We start from the raw sequence: 13,311 nt of genomic DNA on the forward strand, positions 1-13,311 counted from the left end.
AAGCAATCAGTCCCCCTTACTCGCCATTTCACTGCTCCTGTGTGTGCACTCTCTTTGGTATGGGAAAATTATGCTAAAGTGAAGACTGTAAACTCCTTCACTGTCTGGGAATAACTGTCTGAGATACGCAATGCTGCCTCTGTTAAGTGTTGCCTTTTTTTCCTTTCCACAAGCAACCTTGAGTTCTCGGCTGCCTGTGTTAACAGCAGCTCAAAGACTACAAAACCTCCAGAAGAAGCTGCGAAAAAGCAAAGACGACCTGCTGCAAGCAGTTATGGATCACTCTGCCAGAGAGAATCAAAAAGTGCAGGACTGGAGGGAAAGGGAAAGCAGGATCCGCCAGAGAAACGCAGTGGCCAGGAAGAAAAGCACAAAGCAGCTGATAAGCATCCTGGCACGCCAAGCGGACTCTATCCAGGCGCTCGTAGCCATGCAGGCAGAGCACTACCGCGCCACCCACCCCCCGTCCCAAAGCTCTTTCCCTTGTGCCCCAGTGTCAGCTCAAAACCCCTTTCCCCAGCATCCAGGTTCTTACAACCACCAGCTGCCTCCAACACCTGTACGTTCACCAACCAGCCCTGAGAACTACGACCCTTACCCTCTGCACTCAACCCCCATCACCATGCAGTATAGGCATCCTGAAGTGCAGCAGTCATTGCACAGCACTCCAGACAGGACATATTCAAACCTGTGACTGTACAGTTCCCCACCCCACCCCCCTGCCCTTCTAGGTTCCCAAAATGTTGCGTGTCTGTCAATAAAGTTATTTTCTTTTCAATAAATGAATTCTTGGCTTTGAAAACAGTCTTTATTATTGCAGAAAGTCAAAGGTACCTTACCCCAGGAAAGAAACAGGCACTGCAAATCACCTTAGGAAAAACAGATTCCTACTAACATTGTAACCACTGCACTTCACTCCTGTGCAAGGCACCAAACATTACTGTTGGTTTTCAGCCTCAAATTCCTCCCTCAAGGCATCCCTGATCCTTGAAGCCCTGTGCTGGGCCTCTCTAGTAGCCCTGCTCTCTGGCTGTGCAAATTCAGCCTCCAGGCGTTGAACCTCAGAGGTCCATGCCTGACTGAATGTTTCACCCTTCCCTTCACAAATATTATGGAGGGTACAGCACGTGGATATAATCGCAGGGATGCTGCTTTCCCCCAAGTCTAGCTTCCCATACAGAGATCGCCAGCGCCCCTTTAAACGGCCAAAAGCACACTCCACAGTCATTTGGCACCGGCTCAGCCTATAGTTGAACTGGTCCTTGCTCCTGTCAAGCTTCCCTGTATACGGTTTCATGAGCCAAGGCATTAACGGGTAAGCGGGGTCTACAAGGATCACAATGGGCATTTCAACATCCCTGTAGCAGAGTGGATCTCTGAAGGGGTTAAAAACAGCCGGGGCGGGGAAGGGGCTGGGGCTGGAGAAAGTAGCCTTTAAGCTGGGCTGATTGGGGAAGTAGCTGCAGCTGGGGCCATGCCCCAAACTGAGCCACAGGGCCTAATAAGAAGGCCAGGGATCCAGAAGCAGAACACAGAGTCTCTCTCTGACTGGGGAGGGAGACAGGCCTGGCTGCTTGGGGACTCACCCAAGGGACCTAAAGGAAGGCAGGGCTGGGGAAAAGCCATAAGAGCTGAGAAGCCCTAGGCCAGCAACTCCCCAGGCTGCAGGGCCTAATTCTAGGCCTGCAAGGTACTGGGCTTGCAGAGGGGCAGCCGGAGGGTAGGTAAAGGCAGCCAGGCCAAAACCCCTTTGCCTATGATGAGTGGCTGATACTGCAGTCTGCCCCAGGGCGTGGGGGCTAGACAATGACTGGGCAGTAGCCAATACTGAGGCAAAGTGGGGATAGTGGGATGGGGTTCCCCTGGGAGGGGGGAGACCCAGTTAAAGGGGCACCGAGGTCCAGGGAGGGGCCCGGGGCCAGCAGAGGATACGTGGATCACCGGCCTGCAGAGGGCGCTCCGTTGCTGGAATTGAGTTAATTCCCTGAAGCAACCAGCAGGAGGTGCCGCGGGGGTGAGTCCACACGTTTACAGTCCCCAACTGTGATCTTCCGGTCTGGGAAAGAAGTCCCTGCTGGTAGCTTCCTGAACAGGCCAGTGTTCCAAAAGATGCGTGCATCATGCACCTTTCCAGGCCAGCCTGTGTTAATGTCAATGAAACGCCCATGGTGATCCACAAGCGCCTGGAGAACCATAGAGAAATACCCCTTCCAATTAATGTACTCAGATGCTAGGTGGGGTGGTGCCAGAATAAGAATATGCGTCCCATCTATCGCCCCTCCACAGTTAGGGAAACCCATTTGTGCAAAGCCATCCACAATGTCCTGCACATTCCCCAGAGTAACGGTTCTTCTTAGCAGGATGCGATTAATGGCCCTGCAAACTTGCATCAAAACTACTCCAACGGTCGACTTTCCCACTCCAAACTTGTTCCCGACTGATCGGTAGCTGTCTGGAGTTGCCAGCTTCCAGATTGCAATAGCCACCCGTTTCTCCACTGGCAGGGCAGCTCTCAGTCTCGTGTCCTAGGGCCACAGGGTGGGGGCGAGCTCAGCACACAGTCCCATAAAAGTGGCTTTTCTCATCCGAAAGTTCTGCAGCCACTGCTCGTCATCCCAGACTTCCATGACGATGTGTTCTCACCACTCACTGCTTGTTTCCCGAGCCCAAAAACGGCGTTCCACGGTGCTGAGCATTTCCGTGAAAGCCACAAGCAATGTCGTGTCGTACGCGTCAGGCAACTCACAATCATCGTCGGACTCCTCATCACTTTGGAGCTTAAGGAATAGCTCAACTGCCAGATGTGATGTGCTGGCGAGACTCGTCAGCATACTCCTCAGCAGTTCGGGCTCCATTTCCCACAGAAATAGCGCTGCACAGAAACCGTTGGGAGAGTCACAATGGCGCCAAACGTGGACGGAAAAACAGGGACTGCTGGGATGTAAAGCGATGCATCACGGGGCATTGGGACAGGAAGCAGAATGACCCGCACCCTTCCATCCCCTTCCCACAACCCACGGTGCCAAAATGGGACGAGGTGCTCTGTGGGATAGCTGTCCATAATGCACCACTCCCAACAGCGCTGCAAATGCTGCAAATGTGGTCACACTGTAGCACTGGTAGCTGTCAGTGTGGCCACACTACAGCGCTTTCCCTACACAGCTATACGAAGACAGCTGTAACTCCCAGTGCTGCAGACCTCCAAGTGTAGCCAAGGCCTGAGACAGAGAGACACAAATGCAAAGCACAGAGTAGGAGGATGACAAGGAGTGAGTTAAGGAAACAAAAAAGAAAAAGTGCTGAGAAGAGAAACAATGGGCAGCAAATGGGAAGGGGAGAAGAAAGACAGCAAGAAGAAAACATGACAGAAATGTATGAAAACCAAACTCCAGGCAAAATTCTCCTCTCTGAGCTACGTGGTTGATCTCAACTGATTTTCCTATCATCTCTAAACACCTGGAAATCTAGTTGAACTACCCGAAGGGTTTGTTTGTTTATGTTGGGGCCCTTGTGCATGGGCAGATGACATTGAGGGCTTATAAGTGTGAATGTGTGTGCATGTGAAAAGGATGGGAATATCCACGTATGCGTTAGCAGAGGTGTGTGTGTGGAAGCTAATGTATGTGGCAGAGGGAGTATAAAGATCAGTTGTTGAGGTATGTGTCTGGGCACGTATGGGAGTTGGTTATATGTGTGCAGTACTGCCAGCCTCAAAAATCATGCTCCTCAAAATAACAAGACTGAAGTAAAAATCAAAAGATTTTTTAAAAAAATAATTTGAGTTCTTTTAATTGCCTTCTCATTCCAGATCATTTGGGGTGCACTCACTTCACATTTTCAAGCTTTTCTTCACAACTAGGAGGGCTAGAAATGTAATTAAAAACAAAAAAGAAAGCTAAGATTCTCATAAAGTCTCCTGATTCCAGCAGCTTTAAGAAAAACACTAAATATCATGAGACTTCTGGGAAAATGTGTGTGTGTGTGTGTGTGTGTGTGTGTGTGTGTGTGTGTGTGTGTGTGTGTGTGTGTGTGTGTGTGTGTGTGTGTGTGTGTGTGTGTGTGTGTGTGTGTGTGTGTGTGTGTGTGTGTGTGTGTGTGGCCTTCTAAGCTTAATTCCTAGCTTAGATCTTATCACGCTGCCACCAACCCAAAATATAGTGTTTGAGTACACTTCCTGTCCCCCAAAACCTTCCCTGGGGAACCCAACCCAAAACTCTTGGGTCTTAAAACAAAGGGAAATAAACCATTCCCCTCTCCTTCCTTCCTCCCAGATTTTCCTCTCCCTGGGTTACACTGGGAGATCACTGTGATTCAAACTCCTTGAATCTTAAAGCAGAGAGGAAATTCACCCTCCCCCCCACTTCTCTCCCCCTCCCAGACTCTCCCTGAGAGAGAGACACCGATCCCAACTCCTTGGATCCTAACACAGAGAGAAATTAACCTTTCCCTCCCCCTTCTCTCCTTTCCCCCACCAATTCCCTGGTGAGTTCAGATCCAGTCCCCTTGGGTCTTACACAGAAATAAAAAAATCAATCAGGTTCTTAAAAGAAAAGCTTTTAATTAAAGAAAGAAAAAAGTAAAAATTATCTCTGTAAAATCAAGATGGAAAAATGTTTACAGGGTCTTCAGCTATATAGACTAGAGGGACTCCCTCCCCCTAGCATAAAATACAAGTTACAGCAAACAGAGGTAAAATCCTTCCAGCAAAATACACATTTGCAAATAAAGAAAACAAACAAATCTAATCCCCTTTCTATTTATTACTTACTGTCTGGAACCTGAGAGTCTGTTTCAGTAAGATTGGAGAAATCTGGTTACATGACTGGCTTCTCTTAATCCCAAGAGAGAACAGAGAACGAAGAAAACAGCACAAAACAAGACTTCCCTCCACCCAGATTTGAAAGTATCTTGTCTCCCGATTGGTCCTTTGGTCAGGTGTCAGCCAGGTTCACTGAGCTTGTTAACCCTTTACAGGTAAAAGAGACATTAACCCTTAACTATCTGTTTATGACACTGTGCTTAAAGCGTGGGTCTATGCAGCTGTGGGGAGACTGGGTTGGAGGCTGGATGACTCCTCTACCTGAAGATGCTTACAATAGCGAGTGTTCTTCTCCATCCTGACTGGCAGCTGTCTTTGCCAGATGTGAGCACGGAATGACAGCTTTGGTACAAACCACAGCTGAAGGCTGATGCCTACTCAGAGAAACCTTCAGAGCAGTTTCCAAAAGCTCCTGTCACAGCCTTATTTTCCAATGGAGTAAAGGGGGCAAAGAAACAGCAAGGCTCTCCTCAAGAAGGAAAGAGATTGGGCAGAAGGAAGAGACAGTAAACAAGAGTGTTCCATCCCCCTTCACCAAAGCAGGAAGGGAGCATGGGGCAGATTCTCCCTGTCCTTGGCCCTAATCATGCTGCAGGGGCTGGGAAATCCTTGTGTCCTCTGGCTCATTAACTCAGGCTGCTGCTGTTCCACACAGATCAGTGTATCATCAAATAGGAAGAGTGTATTCAACCCACAGCACTTTACCTATTGATGATTTTCATGGTGTTTATAGGCATATCCATCCGTGTAACAGCATGAAACATTTCTCTGGGGATCGGACTGAGAGAATCTTCCCCACTTAATCTCTATTATGGATTTGGCCTTCTGTATAGGATTTACCACTTAACCCATTATATCCTGTATACAGCCAGCTATTGTTCATGGATAACAATGAGCTTCATAATTTAGTTGTGGGGTGGTGAAACTCTTCAGTGGGAATTGTCTTTTCATGAACACAGCTTCTTTGTTAACCCCTGACTGGCCTAGCAATGTGAAAGCAGTCCAGTGACATAGTATAGTGTCTCTTTCTTCACCTCATAACTCAGCCAGCGAGAGGAGATTCAGTCCTCATAAATATAAAGTCCCTCACTCAATGAGAGGAAAGAAACGGCACAGATAAAAAATGTGGGGAAGAACCAAGCCACCTCATCTGTAACATTAACACAAGTTTATTTTTATATGGTGTCCTTAATAGCATATTTATGTTGCTTTTCTTGTAGGAAAGCATTATATTCACCTCTGGGAAGGTTTCAGAGTAGCAGCTGTGCTAGTCTGTATCCGCAAAAAGAACAGGAGTACTTGTGGCACCTTAGAGACTAACAAATTTATTTGAGCATAAGCTTTTGTGGGCTACAGCTCACTTCATCAGACGGCCACATAAACACCACCCTATACTGGAAACCTACTGACTGCTATACTTACCTACATGCCTCCAGCTTCCATCCAGGACACACCACACGATCCAGTGTCTACAGCCAAGCTCTAAGATACAACCACATTTGCTCCAATCCCTCAGACAGAGACAAGCACCTAAAAGATCTCTATCAAGCATTCTTAAAAATACAATACCCACCTGCTGAAGTGAAAAAACAGATTGATAGAGCCAGAAGAGTACCCAGAAGCCACCTACTACAGGACAGGCCCAACAAAGAAAGTAACAGAACGGCATTAGCTGTCACCTTCAGCCCCCAACTAAAACCTCTCCAGTGCATCATCAAAGATCTACAACCTATTCTGAAAGATGATCCCTCACTCTCACAGATTTTGGGAGACAGACCAGTCCTTACTTACAGACAGCCTCCCAACTTGAAGCAAATACTCACCAGCAACCGCACACCATACAACATAAACACTAACCCAGGAACCTATCTTTGCAACAAAGCCTGATGCCAACTCTGTCCACATATTTATTCAAATAACACCACCATAGGACCTAATCACATTAGCCACGCCATCAGGGGCTCATTCACCTGCACATCTACCAACGTGATATACGCCATCACGTGCCAGCAATGTCCCTCTGCCATGTACATTAGCCAAACCGGACAGTCTCTTTGCAAAAGAATAAATGGACACAAATCTGACATCAGGAATCATAACATTCAAAAACCAATAAGAGAACACTTCAACCTCTCTGGTCACTCAGTAACAGACTTATAGGTGACAATTTTGCAACAGACAATCTTCAAGAACAGACTCCAACGAGAAACTGCTGATCTTGAGTTAATATGTAAACTAGATACCATTAAATTGGGTTTGAATAGAGACTGGGAGTGGCAGGGTCATTACACATATTGAATCTATTTCCCCATGGTAAGTATCCTCAGACCTTCTTGTCAACTGTCTAAAATGGGCCATCTTGCTTATCACTACAAAAGTCTTTTTTTCTCCTGCTGATAATAGCTCATCTTAACTAATTAGCGTCTTACAGCTGGTATGGCTACTTCCACTTTTTCATGTTCTCTATATGTATATATATCTTCTTACTATATGTTCCATTCTATGCACCTGATGAAGCGGGCTGTAGCCCACAAAAGCTTATGCTCAAATAAATTTGTTAGTCTCTAAGGTGCCACAAGTACCTCCAGGAAGGTGAGGGATTGGAATAGAGAGAAGAGGTGTCCCTGAGACAAATTCTAGGTTAAGAAGTGGTACACAAGCTGAAGGTATCTGAGAACTGCTCAGGAAGGAATTTTTCCTCAGGTCAGACTGGCATTAAGATTTTTCTGCCCTCCTCTACAGCGTGGGGTGTGAATCACTTGCCAGAATTATCTGGGTTTCTCTCAATTTCTTGACACTTTCAGGGGTCTCAGGCATTGGTGCACCTCAGTCCCTCCTATTTTCTGCCCGTGGCACATCGTAGTTTAATCTCCTGTGGGGCTGTATGCTTTGGTCTAATTCCAACTGCGGGTTTAGTGTGTGGGTGGTGTTGGTGGCCTGTGACATACAGGAGGTCAGACTAGATGATCTGGTGGTCCCTTCTGGCCTTAAGCACTATTGCTATGACCACCATTATACCACTTTAGACAGAGGCATGGTCAAGAGATTGGAAAAGAGCACACCACCCGCTCTTGCCTCACAATCAGCTAGGGATATAAATGGATAGCCTGGGCATTGGAGGAGTCAGGGTGAGAGACGCCTGCTTTTCTGGTTTCTGATTGTCTGTTTTCAGGCAGGCATGGATCTCCTAATGGTGGGTTAATACTGAGAAATGAGCACCAACTTAGATTATAGCATGTATGAAGCAATCTTGGAACCATTAGCAATTATATTTGAGAATTTATGGAGGACGGCCAAGGTCCCAGCGGACTAGAGAAAGGTAAACATGGTACCTGTCTTTAAAAAGAGGAACAAAGAGGATCTGGGGAATTAGACACCAGTTAGCCTAACTTCAATACCTGGAAAGATATAGGAACAAATTATTAAACAATCAGTCTGTAAGCACCTAGAGTAGTGGTCAGCAACTGGTTGATTGCGATCGACTGGTCAATCCTAGAGGATCTCTCAGTTGATCATGATCTCTGGTGGTGTAGCAGGGCTGCCGCTAAGGCTTGCTCCCCGCCTGCCCTGACTCCACACCACTCCCAGAAGTGGCCAGCACAGCCCCGTGGGCAGGGGTCTCCCTCTGTGCGCTGCTCCGGTCTGCAAGCACTGCCCCCGCAGCTCCCATTGGGCAGGAATGGGGAGCTGTGGAGGTGGTGCTTGCAGATAGGGGCAGCATGCGGAGCCACATGTGCTCCCCCCACTCCCAGGGAACACAGGGGCACGTTGGCCCCTTCAGGGAGTGGCGTGAGGCCGGGGTAGGCAGGGAGCCTGCCTTAGCCTTGCTGCACTGCCGACCGGGAGCTGCCTGGCAGGATGCTCCACCTCAACCCCCCACCCTGAGCCCCCTCTTGGAGCCAGCAGCCCAAACCCCCTCCTGCACCCCAACCCCCTGTCCCAGGCTCAGCCCAGAGCCCCCTCCCACACTGCGAACCCCTCAGCCCCAGCCCAGAGCCCACGCCCCCTCCCGAACCTCAACCTCTTACCCCAGCCCGGTGAAAGTGAGTGATGGTGTGGGAGAGTGAGCGATGGAGATGAGGGGAAATGGAGTGAGTGGGGCAAGGCTTTGGGGAAGGGGTGGGCCTCAAGGAAGGGGCAGAGTAGATCCTGGATTGCCCTTAAACTGAAAAAGTGATCTTGGGTGTAAAAAGGTTGAGACCACTGACATAGAGGATAGAGGGTTATAGGGAATTGCCAGCAGGGATGTGAAACCAACCTAATTTCTTTCTTAGACAGGGTTACTGGACTAGTGGAATGGTGGAGGGGGAAGGAAGCAGTAGATGTGGTATATCTTGATTTTAGCAAGGCTTTTGACACAGTCCCACATGACATTCTCATAAGCAAACTAGGGAAATGTGGCTTAGATAAAATTACTATAAGGTAAGTGCAAAACTGGTTAAAAGAGCATACTCAAAAAATAGTCATCAATGGTTCCCTGTCAAACTGGAAGGACATATCTAGTGGGGTCCCACATGAGTCAGTCCTGGATCCAGTACTATTCAATATTTTCATTACTGACTCGGATAAGGGAGTGGTGAGTATGCTCATCAAATCTGAAGATGACACCACGCTTAGAGGTGTTGCAAGCAGTTTGGAGGACAGGATTAGAATTCAAAACAACCTGGACCTTGGAGAATTGGTTTGAATTTAACATGATGAAATTCAATACAGACAAGTGCAAAGTACTTCACCTAGGAAGGAAAAAAAAAATCAAATGTACAACTACATAATGGAGAATGACTGACTAGAAGGCAGCCCTGCTGAAAAGGATCTGGGGTTATAGTGTCAAAAATGGAATGCAGTTGCAAAAAAGGCAAATATAATTGTGGGGTGTATTAACAGGAGTGTTGTATGTAAGATACAGAAAGTAAACGTCCCACTCTACTTGGCAGTGGTGAGGCCTCAGCTGGCGCACTGTGTCCTATTCTGGCCACCACAATTTAGGAAACATGTGGACAATCTGCAGAGAGTCCAGAGGTGAGCAACAAAAATGATAAAAGGTTTAGAAAACATGACTTATAAGGAAGGGTTAAAAAAATGGGGTATGTTTAGTCTTGAGAAAAGCAGACTGAAGTGGGACCTGATAATCTTCAACTATGTTAAGGGCTGTCATTAAGTAGACAGTGATCAATTGTTCTCCATATCCACTAAAGGTAGGACAAGAAGTAATGGGCTGAACATGCAGCAAGGGAGAGTAGGTTAGACATTAGGAAAAACTTTCTAACTATATGAGTAGTTACACTCTGGAATAGGCTTCCAGGGGAGGTCGTGGAATCTCCATCACTGGAGGTTTTAAAGAAGGAAAGTCTTCAATGGGAGTTTTCAACAGGAAAGTCCAGTCAGATGTACTGACGACACCAAAACTCCGGTTACCGTGGGGAGTGGGGAGGCGTTGGGTCATTAACCCTTGTCAGCCCCTGCTCAGCGGGGGCTATCTCCTACCTGCAGGCAGGCTCCTTGTCAGGGTGCAGCAGCTCCTGTCTCAGCCCCAGAGCAGAGGGAGCCAGCTAGGAGGAGAGGAAAAAAGGAGGTGGGGGAGAAGGGAGGTGGATATGATCAAATGAGCAAAGAGGAAGGAGGGAGAGGAGCAAGTGATGGGAGCGGGGTCTTGGGAGGAAGAGGCGGAGCAGGGGGCAGAGCCTTGAGGGTCCAGTTACCAGCAATTAGAAAGATGGCAATCCTAATATGGATGTGACTATAAGATTTCACCCTAAATTAGAGATGATTTCAGCTTTGGTAAGACTAAGTGATGGAATCTTCTACTTTATCTATCAGTTGACAGGTGCAGGAAAGCAACAATGAAGAGTGTCTAGAAAACTCCTGGCCTGCCTTTCCAGATGGTCCTGCTGGCTCAGGTTTCATTTAAAGCTGACAACAAGGGGGAGAAAGCAGTAAAGTTGCTTGCAGCTGCCCTTCCCCCACGCTGACAAGTAAACAACTGTGTGCAGAGATAGTAAACTAATTAGAAACCTAATCCCATCTTCATCTGCAGCCAACATTGCTATGACACCTTCCGGAAGACATGAGAGAAGCCAGGGAATGAGAAGGGAAGAGAAGGAGACAGAAAAAGAGTTTGCGAGGGCAAAGAAAAGAAATGCAAATTAATTTTATACATACGGTGGTCATAGATAGCTCTTAATCCAATAAGATGCTAATATAGGACATGGATCTTTAAAATATGGGGGGAAACCCCAAATAAAAAATACTGTTTCTGGAGTGACTATATTAAAAAGAGTCCAGAGGAAAAATAGAAAAGTAACAACTTCTTTCAATAATAAATAAATTCAACTATATGAGCAAGATAGCAGGAAAAATTTGGTTTATTCCAGAATTCCCCCCACCTAGTCCCCTAGCAGTATGTGGAGCGGCAATACACTGAACTCATGAAACCCTCAACTCATGAAACACAAGGCAGAAGCATTGCATCATCAAAACAATCCCTTCTTAGCGGATCCTATCCTAAGCGCCAGACACTGTTACCTAGCAACTTCAGAGAACCCTTAATTAACCCTTCAATGAGCATCACAAGACCCAGCAAAAAGAGACAGAAACAAAGTCTGAAATGACATGCGTTTGTTCCTTTATTCTAGATCATGTTTTAATGTTTATATAGCTTCAGTTTCAAGAGTCAACATTTCTGATGTCAATAATTTACAGTGATAATTAGCAGAGGGATGGAGATAAACTTTGAGTTTAAAATAAGGGCCAGCCCTGTTAATCAGCAGTATTGACAATTCCAAGCATTTAACAACAAAAAAAAACAAAAACAAAAAACAAAAAACCCAAGAGCTAAGCCCCCCAAAATCATGAATTTAGCTTCAAAATAATTAAATTTGAAAATAATACATTTTAGATTCCTTTCATTTGACTTCTGGTGTTGGCGTATTTATAATTCACATTGTCAAGCTCTTCTCCATGACCAAAAATTTATTTTAAAAAAATTGGCTGAAATTCTCAGAGAACTATAACAGGGTTCAAAAAAGAACTAGATAAATTTATGGAGGATAGGTAGGTCCATCAATGGCTATTCGCCAGGCTGGGGGCAGGGATGGTGTGCCTAGACTCTGTTTGCCAGAAGCTGGGAATGGGCGACAGGGGATGGATCACTTGATGATTATTTGTTCTGTTCATTCCCTCTGGGGCACCTGGCACTGGCCACTGTCAGAAGACAGGATAATGGGCTAGATGGACCTTTGGTCTGACCAAGTATGGCCGCTCTTATGTTCTAAAAACCTAATTTCAGCTTTAAAAAAAATCAAATATCACCAGGACTCATGAGATAATTGTGAGAGTTGGCAACCCTGATTCAGAGACAGCAAAGTGATGCAGGGTTGTGTAAGGCAAAGAGGATTTTATTGAGCACTATTGACCTCCTGCGTTTAGTATTTTCTGACAATTAATGACTGGTTGTGGGAAATGAGAAGCCTTGGAACTCTTAACTAAGCTGGTCAGAAAGGCCTGGTGCCACGAAGGTATTTAGGCTTCAATCTTCCATTGATTTCAATGGATGTTAGGACCCTAAATATCTTTGAGGACCTGGGCCAAAGTGCTTTGAAATGCCCAGCCCAGTGGTAATTATTGCCATTATAAACAGTGAAAAGAAAATATAAAGTAATTGTTATTCTTTCTATGTTGTGTCTCAAGTTCTGCATATTGTTGGGTATTTTGTTTACTATGGAGCAGAGAAAGGATCATAATCAACTTAACAGTCACCCTTCTTTCTGAATTTTTACCTAATGTTCTTACAAGGAACACCTCAGGTTACTATAAGTGAAAGAAATTGGACAGAAAGTATAGTTTTCCCTAGGTTTCCAGTTTGTTTACTTTGTTCATCTGACAACGTTTTAGTGTCTAGTTACCTTTACCGTTTCTCTGGAAGGGTCATTTCTGCTGTTTGTGTGGGTCTTTCACACAGCAACACGAGGAAAAACAAACACTTCTTAAAAATAGGACAATGTGACAGTAAACATTGACAGGTGGTCTTAGGGGCAGATGTAGTACCTGAGACATCTACCCTTTTTTTTAAAAAAAAAAGACTAGATTTCATGCTGTGTCCTTTTAATAGCTGAGACACAGTGAAAATGGGAAACCTGGACTTCATTTTCAGCCTTCTTGTCGGGAGCATCACAGGAGTATCCAAACTTCACCCAACTTTGGGCTGCAGTGATAGCTTGCCAAGAACTTGAGGGTACATCGAATTTGGATTAAATGAAGCAGATTGCAGTCATTCATCTTTATATTTAATACGGTACCGTTGCTCACGGTAATTATAGGTTCCAGCATGCAATGCTCTACACCTCTGTCCTGACCCAAAGAGCAAGAACGCTCAGATCAAGATGGAACATTGTATGATGGAACCTATAATCTCTGTGGACCACATTCGCCTATTAAAGATGAGGTTGGCTGTATGCTACATTATATTGCAGAACTTCATGGCTCATACCTGTCCT

The sequence above is a fragment of the Gopherus flavomarginatus genome, chromosome 1 (genome assembly GCF_025201925.1).
Source record: "Gopherus flavomarginatus isolate rGopFla2 chromosome 1, rGopFla2.mat.asm, whole genome shotgun sequence".
Taxonomy (NCBI): domain Eukaryota; kingdom Metazoa; phylum Chordata; order Testudines; family Testudinidae; genus Gopherus; species Gopherus flavomarginatus.